The sequence below is a fragment of the Lycorma delicatula genome, chromosome 8, assembly GCF_047948215.1.
Source record: "Lycorma delicatula isolate Av1 chromosome 8, ASM4794821v1, whole genome shotgun sequence".
Taxonomy (NCBI): Eukaryota; Metazoa; Arthropoda; class Insecta; order Hemiptera; family Fulgoridae; genus Lycorma; species Lycorma delicatula.
In genome coordinates, this window is record NC_134462.1 from 50,531,210 (window position 1) to 50,552,231 (window position 21,022).

At 28.1% G+C, this 21,022-nt stretch overlaps 1 protein-coding gene across 3 annotated transcripts in view; it reads right to left on the reverse strand.

Moving 5' to 3' along the window:
* LOC142329286 (uncharacterized) overlaps positions 1-21,022 on the reverse strand; it is a 365,502-nt gene that overhangs the window by 209,431 nt on the left and 135,049 nt on the right. The window contains exon 1 of one of the 3 annotated variants that reach the window (XM_075373731.1): positions 6,335-6,427. The exons of the other annotated variants lie outside the window; for them this stretch is intronic. The gene's annotated coding sequence lies outside the window, so the exon portion shown is untranslated. Of the gene's footprint in view, positions 1-6,334; positions 6,428-21,022 lie in introns of those variants that run through there. 3 annotated transcript variants of the gene reach the window in all.

A 21,022-nucleotide genomic window follows, 5' to 3' on the forward strand; every position in this document is an offset into this window, starting at 1 on the left:
ATACCATTGTTCTTTGGTGGTTGGGTTTCAATTAATGACACATCTCAGGAAAGGTCGAACTGAGACTGTACAAGACTACACTTCATTTACACTCATACATATCATCCTCATTCATCCTCTGAAGTATTATCTAGACGGTAATTACCGGAGGCTAAACAGGAAAAAGGAAGTACTGCCTTTCCGTAAACTGGCTGTAAATAAGTAAACCTTGTATTATCCCGTGCCCCTGAAAAGGGCAACACGGGGGAAAGTGGAATACGGTCCACCGCCACAGGCGGCTGGTTACGTAACAATTTTATGAAAAAATGAATATTCATTTCGATGTGAAATAAAAATTATCTTTTACATGTTAAACGTTTAATTTTTTTGTGAATTAGATTTTTACTGACTTATTTCGTCGACATTTACCTATGAATATCCAAAACAAGGAACATCTTTGGCGAGGTCAGGTCATTCTTTTTTAATTTAGTTCTTTGTTATCAGCTCATAATAATTTTTTAACAACATATCAATAAAAATAAAAGTAAAGTGAGGGTTAGGATCAAACCAAATAATCTTAATATCAAAAAAGTTTAATAATGAACTTTTTTCACTCACGATTTAAGGAACTGATATTATTTTTCATTAAAAAATATATTAATGCACACTTAATGCTAAAATAGAAAGTTGGCCAGATTTTAAGTACAATTTTTTATTTTTCCCAAAATGCAGTACCGGAACGGCGCCAGTACATCCTGTTCAGTAAGTCATAATGATGGTCATTGCTATGCCAAGCCTACCGAAATATAGCAGATGTACTTGTACACAGCTCTGATTAGTGCTTCTTCTACCTCAAATATTTTACAGGCAGAGAGCAAAAAATAACCAACTAATGTATACCTTCCGTTGAAAAAAGTATATTTTGTATTTTGCCTCTATTCATTCGGGGATTTTTCAAAGATAAATGTATAAAACGTGTTGCCCAGTTTGGAGCTTTAATTTTCAAGTATTAATTCGGTAAAAATTCAGGGCAACAATTCAAACAGCTGCTTTAATTGAAACCAGGGCGCCATTAGTGAGATTTAAAAAAATAATATTAACTTAATATGTGTTAACTTTGTATTTACATATTATTGGATACAGTATGTAATAATATATGTAGCATGTGTAATATGTATAGTATATAGAATTTATATATTAAGTAAATATTATTTATTATGGAATACGCAAAAATCAGCGTATTTTTTCTAGTAGGAATAAAATACCGTAGATTAATAGGCGTAATATGTTGTGATACTTGTAAAATATCTATGAGATGTTCTTTTTTTGTAATATTTAATATTAATTTTTTGTTCTAAATAAAAAATGTCTATTTTTATTTTAAAGTACTAATATTATTGTATTATCTCTTATTACTTTAAAGAGTTCTATAATTTTTTATTTAAAAATTAAATGATGCATAAAATTTTAATGATAATTTACGTACGGTCAACTAATTTTTTACTATTAAATATTTATGTTCGATAATTAGTTAGCTACGTTTTGTAAAAATTTTTACGACCATTTAATTATTCTTTAATATGAGAATCAAATGTTTTTTTCATGTAGTAGTACATCTTTACAACCTTCTTAAAGTACTACAACAAAATTTATTTTGTTAATGCTTATACACTATTATGTAGTTAATTTCTCATCTTTCATCATAATTTAATAATCTAATTATAACAGGAAGCGATAAAGTTTTTTTTTGTTTTGTTCATAAAATTTCAGTTCTCACAGAAAGGTCCTCTGACTAAAGATGAATTGTATGGAGGACGGATCGTGTGACAGTGAAAACGAGTTAATTTTTTAAAATTATATATAAACCTATTTTACATTTTTATATGCTTTAATTTTATTAGTCGAATAATGACTTGATTGTTTTTAAGGTCATTTTACTATAAATAAACCATGATTCATTAATTAATAATGTAATATCATAAGATAAAAAAAGAAAACGAAGGAAAATTCCACTATTATTTTTAATATGATTTATTATTAGTGTCATAATGGAATGAATCATTCCTAACGTTTGAAAGTAATTCAATTTTTTTACCGACTTTCCGAAAAAAATAGGTGGGTTTGGGAGTGAAAATAAATTTACTTTACATTTTGAGGTAAATATATATATAGGCTAATGTATAAAATTTGTGACTTGAAAATCTCCGTAACTACTACATCAATTTTATTGAAATTTAGTTATGCTATTGTAGTGTATTTCAAGGTGTGCATGTGAAAATTTGATGAAGCTTGGTTGAGTCGTTCCTCTGTTACGTTCAATTTAAGGTCAAGAAAAAAAATAACCTCAATCTCAGGTTATGATAATTTTGTATTGGTATGTTTTTCATACGCGTTTACGGAGTGAATCACAGTGGTGAGTTAAAAAAAATCTGATGTCGAACCAGATGACTTCTTTGTACGTCTATTAAATTACATCACGCATTTTTAAAATGAAAAGTACATAACATTTTATTTTATTAATAACTTCTGATATTTTTTCATTTTTTTATATTTTTATTGTTATTATTAAATTATTACTTATTGTAAAATTTTCGTTAAAATCAGATGTTAATAATTATTAATAAATAAATAAATATATTTAAATTAAAAAAAAGTTAAAAAAAAGGAGATGAAGTCGGATTTGAATCAAATTTTACTTTCCCGGCCGGTGGATATATCTTAAAATACAATTACCCAGCCGTATTAAGGAGGGTCCTGAATAAAAATTGAAATAGACTGTTAACTATCTGCAACAGCATTTTAGAAAACTACCTCAAGTTAAATTTACGAAAAATTGAAATTATTCATCAGATACATATTCTGTGGATTCATCAAAATCCTGTTCTTTTTCGTACTATCTTCTAATTTTTTTCTCGCTTAGTTAACTCATAGAATGCGGTTTTAAAGACTGCCTTTAAACCAGTATTTTAACGGTTTAAAAACTTAAACACTAGGTAATATTGAAAGAGCTTACAGTCTCATATATACCATAATACAATGAATTCCTTATAAAAAATACATTTTTTAAAATCCGTGACACTAAATAGTATAAATTCAACGACCCATCTATGTTAATATTATGCGTTTCTCCATGTTAAAATTCTTCTGACAGCGTCGGATTTGATAAATTAAAAAAAAAAATTTATGACGTCAGGTGGGAAGTAAATGACCCACCGGGTTGGTCTAGTGGTGAACGCGACTAACCAAATCAGCTGATTTGAAAGTCCAGAGTTCCAGCATTCAAGTCCTAGTAAAGCCAGTTATTTTTAGACGCATTTGAATACTAGATCGTGGATACCGGTGTTCTTTGGTGGTTGGGTTTCAATTAACCACACATCTCAGGAATGGTCGAACTGAGAATGTACAAGACTACACCTCGATTGCACTCATACATATAATCTTCTGAAGTATTATCTAAACGGTAGTTACCGGAGGCTAAATTGGGAAAAAAGAAAGAAAGGTGGGAAGTAAATACTTTACTATGATTATATTATTCATTGGTTCAAACCATTTTCACTTATTTATACCAGATCGTCAGACGTAGATCATATCTACAGTTTTTTATCAGAAAAAAAATATGATAAAAACAATTTTTTTTTAATGGAATACAAATTACCGTAAATTTTGTATAAGGTAATTTTAAACAGCAATCCCGGGAGAATTTGAATACATAAAAAACAGAAGTGGATTTTTCTGGAACATTCAAAAAATCTTTTTCTAATAGTAATATAAGTAAACTGGCAAAAGAAAAAGTAAATCATCAATTTTATTAAGGGATGGTGTAGATTGTATTTTCAAATTCTGTATGCCTACTAATGTTTGGGTGGTTCAGTAATGTCACTGGGAGAGTTTTTATTTTTTTAATCTTTGCACATTATAAAAGATTGTAGAAAATGTAACATAAATTTACTAAAGAGGAGGTTGGTCCAATGTTGTCAAAAAATGTGTTAAGTTATTTATGAACGACCCCTGTAGTGTAGTTAATAGCTTTTTTAACGCATTAGTTCTGTTGAAAATTATTTTTAAAGCTAGTATCTCTCAATCAATACATCTAGTGGAAGCAAAGTGATTTATGTTACCATTATTATAGAGAATTATACTCAGTGTACAACCACTGACTACCACGGAGACAACCACTGAGAGTGTATAGTCAGTGTAGTTGTTAACATTTTCTACTGAAAGATTATATTATTTCTCCTTTGAAACAAGAATATTTTGTTTCATGCTAAACCAAAAAATCACTATATTTAGAATTATTTTGCTTTAAAAATTATATAAACTTCAAAGAACAAATATTTAAACTGGAAAGTTTAAAACTATTTGTATAAGATTTGTATTATATGAAATTAAAAGAGCATTTTGATTGTTTATCAAACATCAAGGTGAATCAGCAAAAATAATTGTAAATATAAAAATATAAAATACTGGCTTATGACCAATTATAACTGTCTCATTCCTCTAATTTATGATCTGTAACGTTTGAAAAATAACAAGTCTGACAGACATTGAAGTTTTATTATTTTAAATATAACTTATAAAATGAGTTCGTATACACAGAATCACTGTATTATTTCAAACTAATGAGGAATATGCTTTACTGAAGAAAATTAAAGAAAAATATTTTATAAATATAGAAAAGAGAAAGTTTTATTTCAAATTATGACTAACAGAAGACTTAGCTCATATTTTTGCTTAAAAAACAAATTGTGATTTAAAAATTTACAAGGATGTCCCAATTTTAACAATAGTAGTAATAATATATTATTAAAATTACATTACAACTTCAGATATGATGATCCAAATATTAAAATTTTAATACGAGTTGATTATATATAACTTGATAAAATTTTGCTTTGGAAAAAGCAGCTTTTTAAATACTTTAATGTAATTTTATTTAAAATAAACAAAGTATAAAAAATAAAAAACTTTAATTAGGCAATAGCAGGATACATAATTTTTAAAGTAGACTAATTTAAGCGTGATAAAAAATGTTGAGAAATAAAATTAATCGTAAAATATATAAAAAATAAAGATTTCCGTTACTTCAATACAGTCCGAGTATTAGAATATATTAGAAAAATTATGTACTCGTGTGTGTATGCGCGCACGCTCGCTTGTGTGTAAATGTTCATTTGTTCAAAATCTTAACTATTCGAAAGTTCTTCACCGATTGCTTTGAAATTTTGACAAAACGTTACGTTCGAATACGCTCGTATTTTTATATACCTACTATTTATATACTTAAGATGTCACACCTGTGACAGGTAAAAACATGCTTTTTTTGAAAACAGTGTTACCTGCTGGACGTAAAAGCAACACGCGCTATACTAAATATTATACGATTCCATTTCAATGTTTCCGGTATGTGTGTCTGTTATAGACTAAAAAACTACTGTTTACCGATTTACGCGCGGGAAAAAAGGGAGAAAGGGAAAAATGGAAAAAGGTAAAAGGGGAAAACGGGAAAGTAAATGTAAAGGAGAAAGCATAAAAAAGGAAAGGAAAAAGGAAGGGGGAAGAGTGAGGAAAAGGGAACATCAAGGGAATATGGTGAAATTGAAAATAGGAAAAAGGAAAGGGGTGAAAGGGTAAAGGGGAAACGGAGAAAGGTTAAAAGGGAAAGGTAAAATTTTGTGAAGTTCCGTAATGTTCACTTTGTAATGTTTTATCAAAGTTTCAGTTGTGTTCATTTAATCCATATATATATATATATATATATATATATATATATATATATATATATGAATCATTTCCCTCTGCACTAGTATACAAATTTAAAGAACTTGATCAACCTAAGTACAGAAAAATAAGTAAAGTAGGATGTTACTTACCTTATTTTATCATTTGTATAGAAACGTTTTCGCGAATTTAAAAAATGCATTACAATGAGGATGCGAGAAATTTGCGAAAACGTTTCTGCATGTCTGATAAAATAAGGTAAGTGTCATTCTACTTTATTTATTGTTCTGTACTTAGGTTGATAAAGTTCGATGAATTTATATATATATATATATATATATATATATATATATATGTGTGTGTGTGTGTGTGTGTGTGTGTGTGTGTGTATGTGCGCGCGCGCGGCGCGCGTGTGTATAAATTCACCAAGAATGTAACAACTTTCATAACATGTTCAATTGGTGAAAATAAAGAAATAAAATTCAAATAAACATAGGTTCGGAAAAATTCGTTTTTTTTTTTGCTTGATGGTATAGCGTCACATAAGCTTGAAGCTTGTGTGTGGTATATAGGAATGAAATCAAGCTTATGAAATACGCTATATGAATCTTAGGGTATGAAAAATGCCATGTCTTACCAAGATTCGAATCCGGCACCTCCGGATGAAAGACCGAGACGCTACTACTCCGCCACGGAGATCGGCGTGATTTTACCCTGATTTTTGCGCCTTCTGTAAAATTAAGCCAGATTATAATTCTTGAAGTTCAAATTAAGAGGTAAATTTATTAGACATCTATTTAAAGGCAAATGAAAATTAATTTAAAAAAAAATTTTAATTGCTTTTTTTTCTAAAATGTTAAATTCTTTTCTTTTGTAATTTTATACCTAATTAAAATCTGCCACATTTTATTTTTTTCAAGATTTTTTCTACTGCTGGTCTCCGTGGCACGAGTGGTAGCGTCTCCGCCTTTCATTCTGAGGTCCGGGGTTCTAATCCCGGTCAGGCATGGCATTTCACAAGCTACAAAAATTTTCATTCATCTCAAACTCTGAAGCAATACCTAACGGTGGTCTCGGAGTTAAAAAAAAATGTCGACTACAAAATAATGTCTACTAAATTTTTCACGTCTGAAAATTTGTAATTTTCGTTACGTAATTTCATTATGTTGAATCTACGATGTCCTATTTATTTATTTTTTAAAAGCCCCTTTTATTAGTTTTTATGTATGCTAAATTGTATTCATTTAATTTTCATTTGACTGGTTTGATGCAGCTCCAGGATTCCCTAACTATTGTCAGACGTTACATTTCAGTACACCCCCTATATCGTACATCCCTAATCATTTGTTTTACATATTCCAAGCGTTGCCGGTCTGAACAATTTTTTCCCCTCTACCTGTCTCTCCAATATCAAAGCGATTATTCCAGGATGCCTTGATATGTGGTCTATAAGTCTGTCTCTTCTTTTAACTGTATTTTTCCAAATGCTTCTTTCTTCATCAGTTTGCCGCAACACCTCTTCATTTGTCACTTTATTCACCCATCTGATTTTTAACGTTCTTCTAATTATCAAATCTACTAATAATTACAATACCGATAATCTACTATATATATAAAAATGAATGTTTATTTGTTTGTCTCGTTTGCGTTCCTATACCATTCATCTGATCACGATGAAACTTTGGTGCGTACGCCTGCGAAGGTTTCTGAATTAGTTTGGACCCGTTAAGTGGCGCTGGGGTCGAGATACTTCGAAAAATTGTAGGTCTGATTTGGCTCATATTCAGAACATACATTAGTTACGTGAAAATAAATATTTCTGCGAAATAGGACCCGCTAGGTGGTGCTGGGGTTGAGATATTTAGAAAGATTTAATAGTAACTGTCTGAAGAAGTCGATATTGACATAGACAAAGATCGACATAGACAATGACAATCGACATAGATGACTTACATTAAATTTAGAAAAAGAAGTTTTAGGTTATTTACTTATATATATTGTTATGGTTTTTTTTTTTTAAGTGAGTTATAGTTTTTCATGGTTTTTTTTATTAGTTTAATGAATACAGGAATTCCAGGGTGCAGAACCCCCTGGTTATACGGGAAGGGCAATTGAAGCCAGCCTTGACCAGCTAAACATCCCTAATCGGGACGGGAAACGCAAGTAATCATATGGCGCCATAGCGCTATCAAGTAACCATATCTTTATTATTCTCACAAGTTCCCCCTGGCTAGAAGGGAAGGGTAAGTGAAGAGCGCCCGGACCGGCTAAAATCCCGTAACCGCGGCGGGAAACGCAAGTAACCCTTATAGCGCGGGCGAAGCCGGGACGAGTCTGCTAGTTTAAGAAATTTGGAGATAAGAATGTCATGCAGATTATCCTAACTTTAATTTTTCTAATGTTTAACTATCCGGACTGCTTAATTCTTGGATGTAAGCAGTTTCTGAATTTAAAAAAAAAGTAATAGCCAATTTAAAAAAAAATATTTAAAAAATATACACAACTTAAAAAATTTTAAATACTATTCAAATAAAGATTTGATTCAACAGAAAATATAATTTTATCAATCTTTTTTTATTGAATTTTTTAATTGACTTTTTGGCAATTTATACAACAAAAAACATAAAAAATTTAGGCCTTTGTTAAACTAATGATAAAATTATTTCTGAACAGATTGATCAAAACACATTACTTGGTCAAGCATGAACTATGATGTAATGTGACTTGCATTTATTTCCGTAATACGAAAAATCTCACGAATGTTTGCCTTATCGCTATGGATGGGTTGGAACGTCAAAAAGAATGATGATTCTTTGTTTAAAATAATACCTTGCAGCTCATAAAAGAAAATGAACATTAAAGCAAGTTCAGATTACAGATTTTTTTTTATAGAAGAAATAGTAGTTTTGAAGGTGTGTTTTGATTATTAAATATCATTAAGTTTTATTCTATTACCGTAATTTTATGGTCTATATTCTTGTCTTTTTTTATCACATTAAACATTACAATGATAGGCTCAGTACGTATGATGAACCGTTTTTAATTTTCCAGTTATCCGGATTCGGTTTTGAAAAGATAAAATCAGGTAACTGGCGTTCCAGGGTAATTATGTTGTAGCGAACCGTCCCGCACTTTTTATGTTTGTTAATATCTTGGCAACGATGAGCGTTACTATAGATACTATTAACAGAATTAAAAAAAGAATACTATTTTTCACCTTTTTTATATAAACATTTTATATTTACAGATTATAGTTTTATTATTTATTTTATAGAATTGCTAGTAAAACTGATGATAACAAAAGTTGTCTATTTGATTCCTTCTTTTTTCATATTTAAGATAGATTTAATGGGACGTTAGATAATTAAAATGAACATTTTCGATATTTTTAATGAAATACGTATTGTGATTACAACCGAGATTTACAGGGTTGTTCAGGAGGAAAGGGAAATAATTTGGAAATTGATTCTAGTGATTAAAATAAGGAGAATGTTCATACAAACATATATTCGAAAACGTTTTGCTATCGAGTTACAACTAGCGAAAGATTTCGCCCAGATTTCAGTTCTTCCGATGAAATGAGGTCATACTGAAGTTTTTAAGGTGTTATATAAGAGGTAAATTTGATGGTTTCTTATGTTTTTTCCCCTGAAAAATTGAATGAAACAGGTCACAGAACTGTATCTCGGGTGGTTTACATGATATCCAACGTAAAACAGAAAGATTCGGTGGCGAAAACCACGTTTGTTTAAGTTTGAAGTACAATAACTTTGTTAAAAGACTTTAATACGTAAAATTTATTAACAAATCCTGTAAAGAATTTAATTCTGAGAAATTTTATGTATTAAAGGCTGTAAAAAACAAAAGAAAGAAATCAACTTTTATTATTAAAAATGAAATAGAACAACTTAACTGAAGATGTTATGATTTTGTAAAAATTAAAAGGTTTGCAAACATGGAACCTTTGGTAAAATATAATTTAATTTAAATATAATATTAAAATCTGCTGAATAATATATTAATTAATTCCGTCAAACGTTTTCGGCTATTTCGCCATCTTCAGGAGGATTAAAGCGTTCCATAATCGAAGCTTTCTTATCCGAAAGTGTAAAATAGTGATTAATTTCATAAATTTTTTTTTACACAAATACAAGTCAATTTATTTAAATATATCCGCCATTTTATTAAATAATTTAGAATTAAAATATAAAAATAAATAAAATTCAATTATGAGAATATAATATCTATCAAATAATATATTAGAATCAATTATTATTCTAATAATTTTATATTGTGAGATTTATATATTTTAATTCTAAATTATTATAAGATCAATCCTCCTGAAGATGGCGGAATAGCCGAAAACGTTTGAGGGAATTAACCTATTAATTAATGGGGAATTAATCTATTGGTAAGCCGATAACAAAGCGTTTTCAGACGTAATTCGTATAACCTTTTTTTCTTAATTCAAAGTGTAAAATTAGTTCCCAAATTTATTTCCCTTTCTTCCTGAATTATCTGTAGATTTTTAGCGCTCTTTTTATTTTTTGTCATTTTGAGTGGAAGTCAGAAATGTTCTTTAACATTTAATGATGAACTTTGAAGTTGAAATCATAAGAAATTCTCTTTCAGAACTGTTGAATCAAAACACACATCTCAATTAATACTGAGAAGAGGAATGACATAATGGAGATATGAGATTAATCTTATTTGTGAAAGTAAGTCCTTAATAGTTTCTTTTGTCATTTATTGCAAATTTAATAAAGTGATATTTAGTTTTTCATTTTGATCCCATTCCCCTTGTATCAAAATTTCTTAAAATCATTAAAAATTAGAAAACTTTTACAATTTTTTTTTGTTTGATGTTATCGCCACATAAGCTTAAAGCTTGTGTGTGGGATATAGAAAAGAAATTTTCTAGCGTATGAAATATGCCAAGCCTGACTAGGATTCGAACCCGGGACCTCCGGATGAAAGACCGATACGTACCACTCCGCCATGGAAATTGACTCTTCGAATCAATTCTGTCGGGTAATCTGACAATGTAAACCGAAATTAACGTCTATTATTTAATTTAAAATTTTTCCAGTAGCAATTTTATTTAAAGGAAATACTCTAATTACTACTTTATCATGTATTGTTATACCAGGTTTAAATTTTCGTTAAAAATCTCTGTTCTATAATTATTCCAGGATACCGTTACAATATTCAACATTAAGTTTTAAGTAAATTCAGATTTTAAAATTATAATATACAAATACAAGTAAATTTATATAAATTCTTTTTATATATAAACTTGATTAACATTTTGTTTATTTCCTTTAAATTTACATTACTTATTTAGATGAAAACTTGACGACACCGTTTGTTTATTTTTCTTGTTGTTTATCATAATATAGATCGTAATATATTCTGTATTAATAAACTGATCTCACCAGTTCGACTGAACTTAGAAATTCTTTTTCTTGTTTGTTATATCTTCAGGCGAGTCCGGTTAAATGAGCTGACCGGTGACATTTGATGGGATACATACTGAGTGGGGACAAAATTTTATGATTTTTTATTTAGCTAGTATAACATAATTTATCCCTTAACAGCTAGACATCCCTTAATTGAAGAATGTAAAGATAAAATAAAAAAACACAAAATTTATGGGTAGGTAACTTAACAGGTTCGTTACGTGATAAAATTAAATATAAAAAATTTTAAAAGTATATTAATGTAATGAGCTAATAACAATGTTCTTTTTTTAGAAGTGTGTGTGTGTGTTGTGTATGTTCGTGTGTGTGTTATAAGTCAAAGCGTGTATTCTATAATGTTGATGAGTTCTCTCCAATCAACGTTAATGCTAGCTCAAGCTACTACTAATTAACCTAATCATTCGTTGTTATTCTTTAAAGCTAATGTCATTTCATCATCTCATCCTTTTTTTTCCCTTTTAAACCTTCCTTACTGTCGTTTTAATCATCATCACGATTTTTACTATCAATATCATCACTCCACTATCATCACCTCATCAACATGATGTCTAGATATGTCAATATATCATACAACTACTCAGCTAGTCTGAAAATAAAATGTTGTTGAGTCATCAATCTGTTGTAATTTCAACTCTCGTTCATTCCTTAATTATTATTTTGTTTATTTCTTGCCTATAACTCTTATTACTTCACCTTTGTTCTTCTTATTTTAATTAACAATATTGAATTTTAATGATAATCTTTAAAATAATTGTAAATTTTATTGTTTTATTATATTTTAATAAGGAGGTAAAATAATTGCTATATTGAAACTTATTATTATCATAATAAAGGTTTACAAGTTTTATTTTATTGTACTGCAGTTGAATGCTATTTATGTTATGTTTGCTACTTTAGTAACTTTGTACTTACTTTTTAATTTACCAATTCCTTGTTTTCTGTAAACACTAAACATTATAAATTATTCTAAAATTAATTACAATAATGTGTGTTATTAAACGAGAAAACCGTGTTATTAAAGGAGAAAACCAGGGAATTAGGTTATTAAACTAATTTACGTTATGGATTTAATACGTTAAAACGTTTTAGCTCTATATTAAAATCACAATGTCCTCCTACATTGTAATACACCTACAAATGATGAAAAAGATGGGTAGACTGCTGTTAGAAATATAGAAAATTACGTTGTACTGTCGGACATCGAACAGAAAGTACTTGAGTTAAAGTAATATTATTCAGTCTACTGACATTAGTCTCAACTGCATTGGATTGGAAAGTGTTGAATAGTGTTTTAATAAAACATATAAACAATACAACAATCGATTCGATATAAAACTTGTATTTATATTGAATGTGGTGAAAGATACATATGAAGAAAAGCAAACAAAAAAACATTAGTTAATAATACATCATAAAACAAATACGAGTAAACTATATTAAATTAATAGTAAAACTAATATAATATTATAAAAATTATAGGAAACCAATCATTTTTAACGGTAGCCTAAATGGGTCTGGAAATTATTTTTAAATTAAATTAAATTATTTTTTTGATTTTATAGATGTTTAACAAGTTACTGTAGCAAATTATACTTTCCAGACCCATTTAGACTTGTTTATACATCTATAAAATCAAAAAAATAATTTAATTTATATAAATTCAAAAATTGTTAACTTAAGAAAAAAGTTATTAGTTAACTCAATATTATTTAAAGGTTATTAGTTTTAATTCAAAAGATTTTTCTCTAAAAAATGAAAAAAATCTTTTTTATAACAAAAACAATACAACAAAAATAATTAATGGATTTTTGCAAAATAATTAATGATTATGATTTTGAAAAAAAAATAATGTTGATTAATTATTAAAATAATTAAATGTAGAATTACTATTATATTTAAAAATAATAATAATAATATTTGCAAAATAATTAATGATAATGATTTTTGAGTAATTAATAAATTAATGAAAAATTATAAGAAACCCAATGAGTTAGTTTTATTATTATAGGTTATTATATATATTATATTATATATAATAGTTTTATTATTATAGTCTAGTGGTTAAACACGTCATTGCAAAATCTGCTGATTCTCGTTGCTCTAAATTTCGAGTTCTTATAAAGGGAATTGCTTTTATACGGATTTGATGGTTGGGTTTCAATTAACCACACGTCTCAGGAGTGGTCGACCTGAGTCTGTTCAGGACTACATGTTTACCGATATATTTACACTTACAATTGCAGCTGTAAGCCTGGCAAGCCGGTAGCAGTAATTGCATTTACCTATACAAACATACCCAGATTTCGCAGCAGCTGGAAAAACTGGTTGAAATAATAATAATAATAATAAAAAAGAAATAGGATTTGATAAGCTGTTTATATATTTCATCGCTACAAAGATAAAACTTCATATCGGTGTATTGCCAAGAAAAGTCACTCTTAGTTTATATTTTCAGAAAAGAATAACTTTGGCTTCACAATGGTCGGATTGAAAAAGAGGGAGAAGTCTTTTCTGTACGTGGTAGATCAGTAATTATAGTGGCAGAATAGTAGCGTATGTTAATAGCAGTCGCTTTGGTATAATGGATCTAACCTTTCGTCAAATTTTTCCTTAATGTATTCACGTCGTCATTATATTAAATTATTATATTAAAAACTTTTGCAAAAATCTGTTGAGTATTATTAATTCCCCCCCCCCAAAAAAAAATTGTAAAAAAGTCCTTACAGAACCTTGATTCTCTCGATCCAACGAGTGAATGAATATTTATAATTGAATTTATATGTTTAATATAGAAACACGGTTATAGTACTGTGTTCTAATCATACAATGATTTATTATTAATGTTTCTAATAATAGAATTTTGAGGTTTGTTTTGTGTTCATATAATATGTATGACGCATATTATATAAATATAGAATTTTTTTAGATGAAATTTATGTATTTTTAATGAAAAAAAACATGTATAAGTTTCATTGTTTAAATGTGTTACCGTGGTAATTACATCATCGATTATTGTAAAAAAAAAATATATATTTTTTTGTTTACATTATTTAAAAAAATATTTGATTAATGTTGTTTTCTTTTTTTTAGACTGATTTATATATATATATATATACACAGATCATTGAATGTTGAAAAATCTGGAATTTGCGAAGAGTCCTTGGATATGCAAATTACCTATCACTGTGTAAGTAAATATTGTGAACTGTTATAACACTATAAAAAACTGGCTTTATTTATATAATTTGCATACATTTAAAAATTTTATTTGATGAAATAGTACTTCATTACTCGTATATCTGAAATTACATATATTCAAGTTTTAATTTAAGGTTTCTGGTAACGTGATATGAAATAATATTTTATAATCATGAACTAAGATTTGATGAAGTTAAAATTTTGTAATTCAAACAGTTTACCAATTCTCGAAGAGTACAAATAAATTGAAAAAAAAAGTCTATTATATACTGTGTATAAAAATCTAATGATTACTATGAGTCCGTAGCTCTTCCACGCAAAAACCGGTTGAGCTGAAATTTCGCATTAAAATAGATTTTTATATCTGGAAAGAACATATTGACGTTACAATATGTTTCACAGTTTCAAAATGGTGGCCATTTTATTGGTTTGTGGTAACAAACGAATTTTGTTCCTTGCCGATATTTAAATTTACTGTACAGTTGGTCAAATCAAATTCGGAGATCACTTTTTCTATATCTTTTTCGGTTATCGAGAAAAATACCTTTAAAGGTGCGACACAGTATGACGCGGCGCTTCAACCAACACAGTCTCTAGCACTGTTACTATAATTATATGCGACGCGCTGCGATTGACTGCACCTGCCTCCGATTGACTACTATTTTTAAGATGGGAGCAGATTATTGTGAATCTGCATACCTCAGATCAGGTAGACGTATATTTTTCGAACACACTTTAAATAGTAGTATTACCTAATTAAAAAATTTGACGAAAATGTTTTGAGTTGAAGTTTTAAAAAAATATATATTTTAATCGTGCTAGGAATTTACGTTTTATAATTTATTTTATATTAGTCCATTATGTTATTATCAATTCTATTAATTTTATTGAACTGGTATTTATCTCGGATTTTTTCGTACACAAAACTTTAATTACATTTACATTAATACATTTTAGCAGAATTTTTGCTTGCTTTTAGGTATTTACAGAAATATTTGCAATAGAATTTTAGGTAATTCATCACGATGAATTTTTTGATATTTTTTTTGATTATTAGACTTTGTTAAGACAAAGCCTATTAATCAAATTAATAGTTATAATTAGTTATCATAGTTAATTGTTATCATAGTAACAAAGTCGCAGCAGCAAGTAAAACCTACTTTTGTAAGTGGTAGAAGAACAACTTTTCTTTTATTTTTCTGTTTAACCTCCGGAACCACCGTGAGGATTACTTCAGAGGATGAATGAGGATGATATGAGTGTAAATGAAGTATAGTCTTGTACAGTCACAGGTTAACCATTCCTGAGATATGTGGTAATTGAAACCCAACCACCATAGAACACCGGCATTTAAATCCGTATAAAAGTAACTGCCTTTACTAGGATTGAACTTTAGAACTCTCGACTTCGAAATTAGTTGATCTGCGAAGACGTTCACCACTAGGCCAACCTGGTTAGTTGCAGTAGAACAATTGCGATTTTCTTACTTAACGGACCTCCGTTACTTTTATACTATGACGACCGGTTGTTATGATTTTAACATTTTTTATCTTATTAATCTAATTATGTTAATTAATCTATTAATTTATCTAATTTAATTTATCTATTTATTTAATCTATTTATCTAATTTATTTTATCTATTTAATTTATCTAATTCTGATTTGATACTTTTAAATTGAAGTAGAATTTTTCCTGATGACGGTCGAATGACCGAAAGTACTTCAAAAAGCAGAGAGAATTGTTGATAAGTTTGAATTTTGATTTATTTTATTTATTCAAAAATAATTTTAATTTTAACAAAGTTTAAAAATTAGATTTTAACAGTAAATTAAATAAAATAATTAAAAAATGAAAACTTTTCTTACTTGAATTAATAAAAATTATAATAACTTTGTAATCCATACATTCCCAATTACGAAATGCACATTTTCATACAGCAGATATTAAGTTCTATTATAATATAAGACATATTTATTAAAAATCTATTTCAAAAATAGAATTAGATCATTATACAAACCAGTGATAATCAATGTCAAGGAAATTTTTAAATAATTAAGTTTTAATAGCTTTCAATGAAGTTATTCAATTTTCATAATACAGTCGTACGATAGAGTGAGAGAATAAGAAAAAAAAAACGATGAACTGCAGCCAATTCTTAAATCGCTGTAACAACGTAGATGTAGATGCATAATTATTATACATGGATGATTGTTTATATATTTTTGTATGCACATAACTCTTTTATAGCTCACACACACACACACACTCTCACGACTACACACACACGGCATAAATGAGAGAAAGGGAAAATATAATGTAAGGTAGAAGTAGGATAAGGGGTGAAGGGAAGAGGTGATGAGTTATAGAGAGAGATTTTGTTGTAGAGATCATTATTATTCAAGTCATGATATTCAAAATCAAACAGAATAAAAACCTTAACGGAGCCAATTATAAAATTTTAATACAGCGTTAAAGAAATACGACCGATAAAGCTTGCAAAGGAAACTGTGAAAACTAGGAAGTAATGACTTATTACAACGACAATATAATAAAATATATTTTCTATGATTTTAATTTAAATATTAAACGATTTTTATGATTATATAAAATCTACGGATAATGATTTAGTATCAATATTTTTTATTTTTTTGCTTAATTTTTCTTTGCATGTCTCTTTAGTTAAAAGGTAATTTTCTACTATTAATAAATATTATAAGTAAATTTACTGTATGTACTTTCTTTCTTTTTTAAAAGATAAATTATATCGCCTAAGTAAACACGGTTACTCAGTTTACGTGGGCATAAAGTATGTCCAGTTTTAATACATATGTTGATTAGATCCTAACGAATTTTGCGCTTTTGAATTACTGCCGTATAATTACTGGAAGAAAATGAGAATGAGGTTTGTGGTAGAAATATTATTACGCATTGAATAGCAAACACATTTTTACTGTTTATTTTTAAAATATTTTTTATTTTTAAGGAAGTATTGTGATCGCGAAAAATTTCGGTTTCCAGATTTCAACGGAAATATCCATTTTTATCATTCCTGAATCCATTTTGACTAGTTCGGCGTGACGTCTTTATATACTTATTTATCTCGCATAACTCAAAAACGATTAGTCTTAGGATGTTGAAATTTTGGATTTAAGACTGTTGTAAAATCTACCTGTGCACCTTCCCTTTTGATTGCACTAGACTGAACCAAACGTGTCCAAAAAAGCCGAAAATTCAAAAACAATTTGGATTTTGGACTTTTTCTTAACTGCAGTAATATTATTGAAATTTTGAATTGTAATCCACTTCAAACATGTTTTGAATTAATTTAACTTATCGGAAATAATCCAAAATTTCAATTCGTCTGTCCTCGGTTTTCTTCCGTTACGGTGGAAATCGGTGATACACGTTAAACTGTTCGATCCATTTGTAAAAAATTTTACGGTTGATACACTTCCGCCGGTTTTATATTTTCAGAAAATAAGTTTTCGCACGTTACGCTATTCTTCCACGATGCACATTTCAAGTGGAGCCGACATTTATAATAATCAAAATTATTTTCACACAGCTCATATTTTTAAGGTCAGGGGTACCAACTTCAGACAGTGTCAGTTCATTTGATTAAATAGAGTATCCATTGCCATTTATCTCTTTGCGTATGAAGTAGACGTTGAATTTACAGCAATTCGAGTAATAAATGTATTAGAGTTATGCTTCCTTATGTCCAATCTTTTTGTGACTGAAAAATTAATATGATGCACTACTGAAATTTGATTGAAAATCTAATTATAAAAAAAAAGAACAGTTTTAATTTGTAAACAAACCGTCTTGGTTGGTTTATATAAGCTATATGCTGAAATTTCATGCAGTACAGATTTTATGGGTTACTTTTCTAACCAGGAACTCGTTTTACCTTTTACTATTTTAACGTAAGAATGTTTTTAGTTAAGAATGCTATAAGTTTTCTAGTGCGAAGGATAATTTTTTCTTTTTTTTTTAGATAAATAAGAATTCAATGAATAATTTATTTAATTTACATTTTAGAATTATTTTGATCTATCACAAAATCATGAAATATTGGACCTATGTTCCTGGTTACATTAAAAAAAAACTAATAAAAGAAAATATACAGGCATAAATTTCAAGTACGTTATTTGATATTAAAAAATCAGATATTGCTTTTTTATTTACAAGAATTACTTTAAGCCCGTAGAAGAGCATACAAAATATTAGACAGGAAACTCCTTTCATCCGTAAACGTTTTGTTCTCTATACTTGAGGGAATAGTGAAAAGGTTTTACTCGCAGTAAAATAGTAAAAATAAAACATTTTATTTTTAATATTTTCGTGTAAAAGAGTTCACATTTCTTATTCTCTTCCATCGAATTAAAGTAATTCTTATAAAGAAAAAGACTATTCTGAGCTGGCTTAGGTTAGTTAAATTTTCATTTTGAGAATAGGTGAGTTGGACTTTTATAAATGAAATGAAATGATCATTATCTATAGAATATAAAAGATCCTTAACCCTTAAGAATTAAGTAAATATATAAATCTAGGTTATGACCATTTCAAAAGACAAAAAATTGAATAAAAAAATAGCGATTAAGTTTCCGTCGCATAGAAAAACAATTATTTTAAAATTACAAAAAAAAAAATGAAGCTGCAATAATCCGACTGAAGGTAGTTTTGTTTCAGAAATCAAAGGTATTTGCACAGGTTGTACTCAAGGCCACAATTTAGGTAAAAATATTTTTTTGTTAAAATATATTCAGTTTTGATGATGTCTAAACAACACCTATTTCTTTACAGTTGAAAAACAATTCCATTTGTTGTTTTTAAACAAGTGAATTTCCTTTCTTATCTAGATCAACCAACCTACACCTTGTACATTTCAGCAATTATACATTTCTTACTACTCCATATACAGCCTTTTTATAACATTAGTTGTAGCAAAAAATTCCATAAGTTGGCTACATGAGAACTGTCCAGCATGATTTTAAAAATTAACAAAAACTTTGAATACTGACCTTATAAATCAGCAATTCTATGAGAATTTTAACCATATGTTGTCATTTTGGTTAAAAAAAATGACAAATTTTGGTTAATTCACTGTGTGTGCGCGCACACACACACAGTGAATTAAATAATATGAGTAAACTTAACGTGACTAACATCGATTAAAAATACAAATTATGCACTATGACTTATGATTAAATGCCACTGAAATACGAGTATTAAAAAAAAATAATTTTTCCTTGTATATACAGTTTGTTTCGGTACATTTGGACTCTTATACAATCTTTTTTTTTTAGTTTCTTAATTATCATTTGACATACACCAGTGTGTTATTTATTTGTCATCTTACAAGCATACTATTTTTTTATTAAATAAAAAATTATACTTAATTATCTATTCCTTCCAGTGTAATTTATTATTCATTTTTATACAAGATTTGCCTTTCTTTTTTTTTTCATGAAGATAATGAATTTTGAAAATGAAATCCTTGATTAAATTCAATTTAATAATATTTTAAAACTGTTTACCGTTGTTTTTTTAAATAAAAATTTTAAATAATTACTAGTTTTTGTATGATAATAATTTAATGTTACTTAACGTTAAATGTTATGTCTGGTTAATGCAAAAACAGACTAATCTACTACGTGCTATACTAATGATTAAATTAATTTCCCTTCCGATTGGTAAATGTGCTACCAATAAAAAATTACATTCAATTATACAGTAGAAAAACTTTTATTTGATATATGCAGAGTACCTAAAATATCGTATTAGACAATTATACGATAAGATTTAAGATTTTATATATTAATTTACTAATAGAAAGTTTTTTTTTGTAACCTCAAGATTTGTTTTTACGTGGGAAATCACCAATATTTTGTGTTAGGTATATATGTTAATATTTTTTGTTAGGTAAACATGTTTTGAACTGAAAAATTATTGATAGTTTGTGTCTGTTTTTTTGACAGGTGTGTAGACTGCTTGAGAGTTTACAGTAATACTTAATAACGAAAAGAAGTAGATAAATTATTTAAAAAAAGAATAGACTACCTTGTCTACGTAAATACATACTTATGTATGTATTCGTACGTGTAAAATTTTTCAGAGGAAAAAAGGAAACATTTTTCACATTTTATGTTAGTACTAAAATGTTACTTTTGAAGAATACTAAGAACGGGTGAGTTAAGTGTAGTACAGTAATAAATAACAGTGATTAGGATAAAAAGTCAAATGAAACATGTTGTTTGCTGTCTGTTTTAAGACAACGAACAATGTAGGTTAGGTTGTATATATATATATATATATATATATACATATATATACTGGAAATATATACATACATCGTTTATATATAATACTGCTACATTTCTCATCCCTTCACTTCTATGTAGACAAGAACGTGTTGTTGTAGTGTCTTATGGATGCATAACCAATTGTTCGGATGTGTTTGTTAGTTGTTGTTATAGTTGTTTTCTTCTCTTGTTTTTTTTTGGTTTCACAAAGAAATTTCTTGTTGGCAGGTTATTATTTTATTTTTGAGCGGCGTATGAAACCCTCGGGGTTAAAAACAGTGCAACCAATTCACCACTGATCTAACTATTTATTTTTATTTGTCTACTTCAAGTGAACCTAT